The sequence below is a fragment of the Loxodonta africana genome, chromosome 11 (genome assembly GCF_030014295.1).
Source record: "Loxodonta africana isolate mLoxAfr1 chromosome 11, mLoxAfr1.hap2, whole genome shotgun sequence".
NCBI lineage: Eukaryota > Metazoa > Chordata > Mammalia > Proboscidea > Elephantidae > Loxodonta > Loxodonta africana.
The window spans coordinates 102,734,307-102,743,780 of NC_087352.1; positions in this window are offsets into that span (position 1 = coordinate 102,734,307).

Sequence of the window (9,474 nt, forward strand, 5' to 3'; positions counted from 1 at the left end):
ACAAAACTGTACTATGTGTTGTTTATGAATGTGTATGTGTGTGTGTGTGTGGTAAAGTAAAAGAATTAGGAACACATGAACTTCATGGTGGTGCTTCCCTCTGGGGAGGGAGAGAAGTGAGCAGGACTGGGGAGGAGAACAAAGGTCATTTAACAAATCAGTCATTTTTATTTTGTGAAATAAAGATCTGAAGCCATATGATAAAATGATAGCATTTGGTAATTTCAAGGTGTCTGTCTTACTTTTTTTTTTTTTTTTTGTCTTACTGGTTTCTGTATTTTTCTGTGTTAATTTTTGTATCAAGGAGGTGAGTGTTTGGAGAAAAAAAAAACACAAACTGAATTCAGCTGACTTCTTAAACATGCTAAGAAGGTTTCATAAGGATAATTCCCAGCTTCACACACTCAGTAGGTTTTATGCAGTCCATTTATTCCTGCCCCCTCTCCTCTGCCATCTCCCTGAACACATGCAGTCTCTCTCAGGCACACTGGAGGGTCTTAGGTTTTCTGGGCAGAGCTTCATGTGATGTGCAGATGACTGGAGGGCAGGGTGGGAGGGGTGGACAGCAGGACCTTATGCTCTAGGGTCCATTGTTTTAAACTGTGAAACTCCTAAATGTGTAAACTTAGCACCATCACCAACAGGAGACTCACATTCTGGTTTGTAAGAAAACAAGCCTTTCTTTTGAATTTACTAAGAAGTGGCTACCTATTCGTGGCAACTTTGGCAAATACTTTTAGACATAATCCAGTACCCGTGATGGGATTCAGCAAGCAAGTTTTGAGCAGCCCTGCCATCTTCCCAGCCCTGTGGGTCAGTGGCATCCTGAACAGGGGTCTGCATCCTCTCCATCCCTCAGTCCTCCTTTCTCCCCCCACCTTGGGGCCTTTACTCAATAGGAAACCAGTGTCCGAAGGGTTAATAGGCTGCCACCTCAGTGGCCTTCATGGCAACTTGCACTTTTTAACAAAATACCTCGGGTTTATTAAAGGGTCCTGGGAGACCAGGATGAGGAGTCCAGGGCTACACCCAGCTTGACTACTTCAGCATTACTCATGGGGCTCTAGTTAGTCCATAAACATTTCTTCTTCAGGTATTGCCCTGAAAGCAAGACCTGCTGTTTGGACAATGGTGAGACTTCATCTTGATTTCATTGGCATTCATTTCCAGGAATGTCTCTGTAAAGTTTCAAGGCTTCCTACAACAATGTGTTAAACTGGCTTTTTGTACATATTTGAAGTTATCTTCTCCCCTCAATCCCAGGGTCCTGTCGAAAAAATAAAAACATAATACCAAGTATGCTGAAAATAGGTACCCTCATACATTGCTGCTTAGAGTACAAATTCTTAACGTCTTTCTAGGAAGCAGTTTGGCAACATGTATCCAAAACTTTGAAGAAGATCCTATTCCATGACTCAGTAATTCTATTTCTAGGAATTAATCCTAAATTATATGTGTGGGTTTAACTAATGTGTATGTAACAGTACCTACTGCTGCATCACACAGTGATCATTTATTACAGCCTCTGTGGGCAGCACCTGGGACACAGCTTAGGCACGTGGTTCTGGCAGGGTCCCTAGTAAGGCTGAGTCTAGATGTCAGCTGGAGCTGCAGTCATCTGAGGACCTGCCTGGAGCTGGAAGCTCACTTCCACGTGGCTCCCTCCCATGGCTGTTGGCGGGAGGCCTCAGTTCCTGGCCAGGTGCACCTCTTCATGGGCTGCTTGAGTGACTTCCTGACACGGCCACTGGCTCCATCCAGAATGAGTTATGCAAGAGAGAGCAAGGCAGAGCCACTCTGTCTTTTATGGCCTAGCCTGGGATATCACACCCCGTCATTTTTACAACATTCTAGCAGTTACACAGGGCAGACCTATACAGTGCAGGAGGGGATTATACAAAGATGTAAATGCAAGGAGGCAGGGATCGCAAGGGCTATCTTGGAGCCTGGCTACCACAAGATAGAACTAGTGATGTTCACATGCTGCTTGACCCTGTGTCATTTATAATAATGAAAAGTTGGAATAATCTAAATGTCCTACAATAGGAACTTAGTTAAATTAATTATAATACATTCATAAAATAGAATACTATAATTAAAAATTATTGTATTGGAAATAAGTGCTATTCGTCACAAAACTCGGAATGCACCCTTTTTTCTGTGCCCACTTAATTTCTACCTTGAACCCCCATTCTGTCTAATGCAGAAAGCTGAATTTAGTCATATCTTTTTTTAGTGTCACTGAGTGAACTCCGTGGTTTCTATCATTTTAGATTAAAACTTACTGTCAGAGTTTAGCCCTCGTCTTTGTCTCTCCAGGTGGGTGAAGGGCTGGGGAGGGTGCATCCAAGCTGCTGGCAGGCTCCTGTAGTGTTCTTGTGTCCGCAGGGAGGGGACATGTCTAGTTGCTGTACCTCCTCTGGCATCTCTCCACCTCTGTGGATCGCCGACATTTCCTTTTGTCTGTGTTCATGGCTCCATGCCTTCTCTCCCTACTGCAGTGCCTGAATCCCACTACCACCTCTAGCCCTCAGGGCCACTGAGGTCTCTGTGCCCCTTGTCAAGTACCTGGCTCCTTCATGTCCACTTCCACACCCCAGTTAGAATACCTGGAAGTTTTAGATGGACCCTGAGCCTCGCTGGGGCCCTCAGAGACTGGCAGGTCCACAGCCTAGGGCAGGGCAGGGCTTCCTCGGGTGGGCTCTGCCAGTACCCCATGTAACAGCTGGTGTCCACGGTGCCAGCCTCGGTGGGGCCAGTGCTTGCCCCTTTCAGGAGGCTGACAGAAGCTGGTGCTGACCCCACTGCATGCCAGTCGTCTTCCCCATCTCCAGTGGCCACCTTACCACAGCCCTGCTTGGGGGAGGGGTGTAGCTTTATACCAGCCTTTTCAGGGTTTGCCCTTTTGAGTTCCAAAACCCTCTGCTTTTACAACAGCGGGGAGTTTGACTTTTAAGACTTCGTTCCCTTCTCTGAATATCAGGAGTCGATTTTGGATTTCAAAGCCAGAATTTGACTCGTCTCTTTCCCCCTCCAACAAATGCCCCCAAGGATCACAGAATCATCTAAAGTGTATGTGTATCTGGCAATATCCTAAAAATTCATCCCGCTGCATCATGAGTTAGAACGCCTAGTAGCAGGTTGTGAAAAATATGTGATATGTAACCGAAAAAGCTGCATAGCTCTACATGGAGGAAAGTGGTTGTTAGGGGATAATACGATTATGTTCTTTCATTTTTTCCTTGTTTTCCAAATATGAACATATAATACTTAAAAATGTATTTTTAATATTACTTTTCAGAAAAGGATTCTATCCTGAGGGTTCCTGAAGAACAGGTTTTTAACTCTGTTTCTTGGTGTGCTAGGGTCCCTCCAAGGGAGAAAGGAGACATGGAGGACTTGGACACTTGTTTCTCTGAGGACGGCTATTCTGCTGCCACGGCGAGTTAAAGGAACAGTGCTCTGTGCCCAGCAGAGTCAGGCACTTGACTCTACACCTGTTCCCCATGAACTCTCAAGGGCAGAGATGATCACATCGTCCCCGCATGCCCATCTGTCATATCTTGTGTGTTGCTGTGATGCTGAACAGGTTTCTGCAGAGCTTTCAGACTGAGATTAGGAAGAAAGACCTGACAATCTACTTCCAAAAATCACCCAGTGAAAACCCTGTGGGTAACAATGGTTCCATCTGCAACTGATTGTGGGGTTGATGCAGGACTGGACAGAGTTTCGTTCGGTTGTGCGTGGGGTCACCATGAGATGGACCAGCTTGATGGCAGCTGTTAAAACAGAAATTATATTACACCAATAATAGAAATTGATTGAAGTTTATTGGATATACAATTTATAAATCAGGGCAACATTTTGACTAGGAAGTCAAGAATGTTCTGAAGATGAGAGAACCTCTAAAGACATTTATACCCAATCTTATCTGCACTGCCGTGGAAAGAGGGCTGGAACAGAACTCACAATTTGTGGTCAGAAGGATTTCATACAGCATTTTGTTAAAAAAACAAGGATAATTACTGATTTACCCTAAAACTTAGCTCTAGTCTGACCTTTGGAGTCTTATTTCCTCAAACTGACTGAATTCTTCAAAAGAGCACAATGCCCAAGATAAAACTGTCTTACTAGTTTATCTAGACCATTGTTTGACTTACTGGTAACTTAGAAACCAGTTTCTTCAAGGCTCAAGGTTCAAAAGGACATCTAAGGGCAGTGGCCTGGGTGGGTTACCCCAACCTCAGTGAAAACCAGAAATCTGGATTCCCAGAGAATTAAACCGTTTCTCACAGCTAACAGCAATAACTGTGAGTCAGGGGCTGAAGGACCTCTGTAACGCCATCAGACATGTGCAGTTACCCAGATTACAGAGGAGAGAACAAAGGGAAGGGAAAGGACACTGAACCAAGGATGGCAGGAATGGGAAAGGAGTGGCTTCAATGCCCCAGAAAGGGCAGCTTGACTGGAGGAGGCAGTCTGTTCATAGTGGCAGGAATGGAGGTTTGGGAGCCAGCTCCATCCCTCCTTCTTCATGGGATCCTGAGGAAGTTACTTGGTTTCTCTGAGCCTCAGTTTCCTCCTGCAAAATGAGGATAATCCACATTTCACAGGGTTGATGGTAAGATTAAGTAAAACTATTGTTTGTGAGGTGCTTAGCACAGGGAACTTAATGTGATGTCGTGCTGTAGGCTTCCACCTTCGTCCTGGAGTTGAGAGGCCTTCCCTCGGCATCCTTCTACCTGCCACTCTCTTTTTGTGCCCCGCCTTTTCCTTCTCCTGGGAGGCAGTATAGTATAGAGGTTAAGATCAAGAAATCTAGAGCCAGACCACCTCAGTCGGACCCCCATTCTGAAATTCGCTGGTCACAGCCTTTGGCAAATTAGTCTCCAAACCTCAATTTCCTCATAAGGGAAATGCAGATAACTCATGTGCACACTTACGCACAATTCTGAAGTCTAAAAAGCTTCATAAGTAGAACAGTGTTTCCTAAGCTTTGTGCAACTCCTTTGTCAGCCAGACCTGCTCTGAACTGACATGATACTCTCTATGGTCCTCACCCACCCGACCGGGGTGAACAGCTGCACCTTTACCTGCAGAAATACTACTGTGTTTGACTACAGGGGCCTGCCCACCCCCGACTCTGCTGGGATGTCCTGTAATAGATGCACTGTATCACTCTTATAAAATCCAAGCGAAATTCCGAATTCTGAAAAAGTCTGCCCCCCAAAAGTCGTATTGTGGCCCTGCAGGGTCTACTTCCTAGATTTGCTAAAAAAAAAACAAAAAACCCAAACCCGTTGATTCCGACTCCTAGTGACCCTATGGGACAGAGTAGAAGTGCCCTGTAGGGTTTCCGAGGAGCAACTGGTGGATTCAAAGTGCCCACCTTTCGGTTAGCAGCTGAGCTCTTAACCACTGGACCATCAGGGCTCCCTAGTTTGGCTGGGGCGGGGGGCGGGGTGGGCAGGGATTAAATGAGGTTCTGCCTATAATGAGGCCACTGCCTGACAAACTCCGGGCAGCTCCTGAGGGCTGTGTGCCTGGAAGACAACATGAATGGGGCCTCTGAGTGGTAGAGACAGGTTTTTTTTTTTTTTTTTTTTTGTATTATTATTAATTTTTATTGTGCTTTAAGTGAAACTTTACAAATCAAGTCAGTAGAGACAGATTTTATATACATAAAGTACTCATTACAGTTCTGGCACCCGGGAAGTGCTCAAAATGGTAATAGCTAACAGCTATGTGACAGGCATTGTTCTTAGTGTTTTACATTATATTATCTCTTTCTATTTCCACACCACCCTTATAAAGTAGATACTATTATTATCTCCGTTTTACAGATGAGGTAACTGAGGCACAGGAGGTTAAATAAATTGCCCAAGATCATAGACTAGTAAGAGAGACAGAATGCAAGTGTTGTGAGAATGCAAGTGTTAGCTACTAGTATTTTCTCCTTTTTGACTCTTCGTAAGTACTACAGACAATAAAGGAATGAAGGAAGGGAAATACCATGAGCTAAACACCTTCAGTGTTACCTCTTTTGATCCACAAAACGTATCTGAGAAGAATACACAGTTGTTCTCGTTTTCACAGGAGCGTGGAGAGCGTAAATAGCTTTCTCAGTTTTGTAAGGTAAGTAGGGCAACCTGCGTTTATACCCAAGTCCTCCGTATTCCAAAACCCAGGCTAAAATCGTTGCATCTCAAGAGGAGACTTTGACTGGGAGAAAGGCAAGGGTTAATCAGTTCAGACCAGAAGAGCTGAATCACCAGGTGACAGGCTGGCCTGACTGAAACCACTTTCTGACCCACAGCTGCTGATGTGACTCTCCTTGACCCCTGGGGCTCAGGTGAGCTCCACTTATCTTTTCCATATACCTGACCTTGATGTACAAACCATGGCTCAGGGCTGACTCAAGTTTCTTAGCTGGCTTTTTGAAATGCCTGCTTCCAGCTTCCAGCAATCTTGACTTTGTCAGGCCTGAAACCCCAAAATAAGCTTTTGAGAAGGAGGGCCACAACTGGTGTCTCCAGTGGGCCGGAGTGACTTGAGAGAGGCCTCTGTTCCCCTCATGTCACGCTTCTTGGGATCCATGTCTGTTCTCTCCTCTCCTGCTCCTCTGGGAAAGGGTCCCAGCCCATGTCTAAGGCACAGTTGTCTCAAGCTTTTTTTTTTTTTTTTTTTAAACTTCTATCTGAAAATTTCCCCAGCACTAATTTCTCCCACTCGCCAACCTATAATCGTGCATATATCCTCTGTTTTCCCGGCCAAGCTGCCCTCTCATTCCTTTGCATTAGTAGAATTCTCGAGTGATACACTTGATCTTCTCATTCACTCTGCACCTGAATCGGGCCCTTTTTGCTCACTCTGCTCTTCAAGCCATTACCAGGGACTGCCTTACGTCCTGCTCAACCACTGGCTTCCCACCTCATCCTCCTCCACTTCCCTCCAAGTCTGTGAGTGAAGCTTTTGGCTACTTCCTCCCTGAAACGTCTCAGGATGGGGCTGCTGTGGGTTGAACTCTGTTCTCCAAAAACATACGTTCAAGTCCTAACAGCTAGTACCTGTGAATGTGACCTTGTGACCTTGTTTGGCAATAGGATCTTTGCAGATGCCATCAGTTAACATGAGGTCATCCAAAGTAACTAGTTGTCATCGAGTCACTTCTGACTCACAGCGACCCTGTGTGTGTCAGAGTAGAACTGTGCTCCATAGGGTTTTCGATGGCTGATTTTTTGGGAAGTAGATTGTCAGGCCTTACATGTGAGGTTCTTCTGGGCTAACTCGAACCTCCAGTTTCTTGGTTAGCAGCTGTCTTGGTTTCTTAGTGCTGCTATAACAGAAATACCACAAGTGGGTGTCTTTAATGAACAGACATTTATTTTCTCACAGTTCAGGAGGCTAGAAGTCTGAATTCGAGGCTTCTGCTCTAGCGGAAGTCTGTCTCTGTCTGCTTTAGGGAAGAGTCCTTGTCTCTTTTCAGCTTCTGATCCTTCGTTCCTTGGAGACCTTCATGTGGCATGGTATCTATCTTCCCCCATCTGTGCTTGCTGCTTCTATACCTAATCTGCTTTTCTTAATATCTCAAAAGTGATTGGTTAACATAACAAAGAAAACCCTACTCCCAAATGGGATTCCATCCTTGGGTATATTGTTAGGTTCCATCAAGTCCATTCTGACTCATAGCAATCCCATGTGCCAGAGTAGAACTGCCCCATAGGGTTTTCTTGGCTGTAATCTTTATGGTGGCCCTTGTGGTATGGTGGTTAAAGCCCTCAGCTGCTAACTGAAAGGGCGGTAGTTCAAACCCACCAGCCACTCCATGAGAGAAAAATGTCGCAATCTGCTTCCACAAAGATTTACAACCTTGGAAACCCTATGAGGTAGTTCTACTCTGCCCTGTAGGTTCACTATGAGTCGGAATTGACTTAACAGCAATGGGTTTGGGTTTTTAATCTTTATGGAAGCAGATAGCCAGGTGTTTCTCTGGCAGAGCTGCTGGGTTCAAACAGCCAACCTTTTGGTTAGCAGCTGAGCACTTAGTCATTGTGCCAACAAGGCTCCTTTCCACAGTTATAGAGGTTAGGATTTACAACACATATTTTTAAGGACACAATTCAACCCAGAACAGCAGCCAAGGACATGAATCATTTGCACCACCCAGGGCTGGCCTAATCCAATATGATATAAGCCTGTTCAAGCACAGGTATCTCCCAAATTTGTGTTCCAGATCCTTCTCAATTTAAATGACCTCCCTAGTAATCTCTTCCAACTTTATGTTTCCAACTATTGCCTCCAGGTGTTTGCCTTCCAAATTGTGGTCTTGCCTGACTTCTTTCTGGAGATCAGACCTTGATGGTCAGCTGCCTAAGGGTGTACCCTACTGGTGTCCTGCTTCAGGTGCTCCCGCATCTCTGCAGCCAAACCTGTCCCACCTTGTAGGCTGTGGGTCTGTGTGTAGTATTCTCCCAGTGGCTTGGGCTTCAAACTTCCCAGTTTCAACTCTTCCTGCTGCCTACATCCAAGCATCTACCAAACCATGTAAATTCCATTTCTGGAACTTCTTGAACCTTCTAACCAGCTCTCCATGGTCCTAGTTTACATTCTCAATATGTTCTGTCTCATTTATTTTGATAGTGTCTTAGCAGGTCCCCTTGAATTCTGTCTTTGGCCCTCACATCTATTACTGAATATGATAACAGCGAGTCTGCTGAAGTGTAGATCACATCATGTCATTTCCTCAAAACTTTCTGTGACTTCTCATTGCAAATTAAATTAGATTCCAACTACTCAGCCTGTGGTTAAAAGTCTGCTCTTGTCTGGGCCCATCTTCGTCTCCGCTCCTGCCCACCTCCAGGTGCTGTTGCTTCCTTCTCCACCAGGAAGGCCATCCGCATTCGCTCCTTCTCTCCCTGGCCACGTACCACCAGGCTTCCAGCCTTTCAGCCTTGCAGAGGCTGTGAAGCAACTCTCTGAGGCTTTCCCACATCTCTCCAGTGGGAACGATGGCCCCTCTTCTAACCACTGTAGAGTTTGGGGCAGCAGTTAGTCTGCGAATTAAGGTCAAATAGTGCTTATCAGAGATAGTACATTCTTATGCATTGAACACAATGAGTCTAGGGTTAAATTGTCATGTTTTTTGTTCGTTTCTACACTCTATTATAGGAGAAGACCAGGAAGTTAATTAGGTATTAACTTGGAGGGTTAGGAAATAAGAGAAACTCAAATTGCCAGGACTTCCATCCTATTCTATATGTTTTAATTGAGTGTCTAGTATGTTCTATGCTGGGCTAAAGACTGCAGACACTAAGCCATCATTCCTCCAGATATTTTGGCTGGTAAGAAAGAGCGATACTATGGAGCAATTATAAAATGTGACATCACCCCACTAAACGTCCAGTGCCTTTCGAATAGGACTGGTTGGGTAAGACTAAGTGTTGCTATGTGATTTCAGTCTTTTTTTTTCTTTTA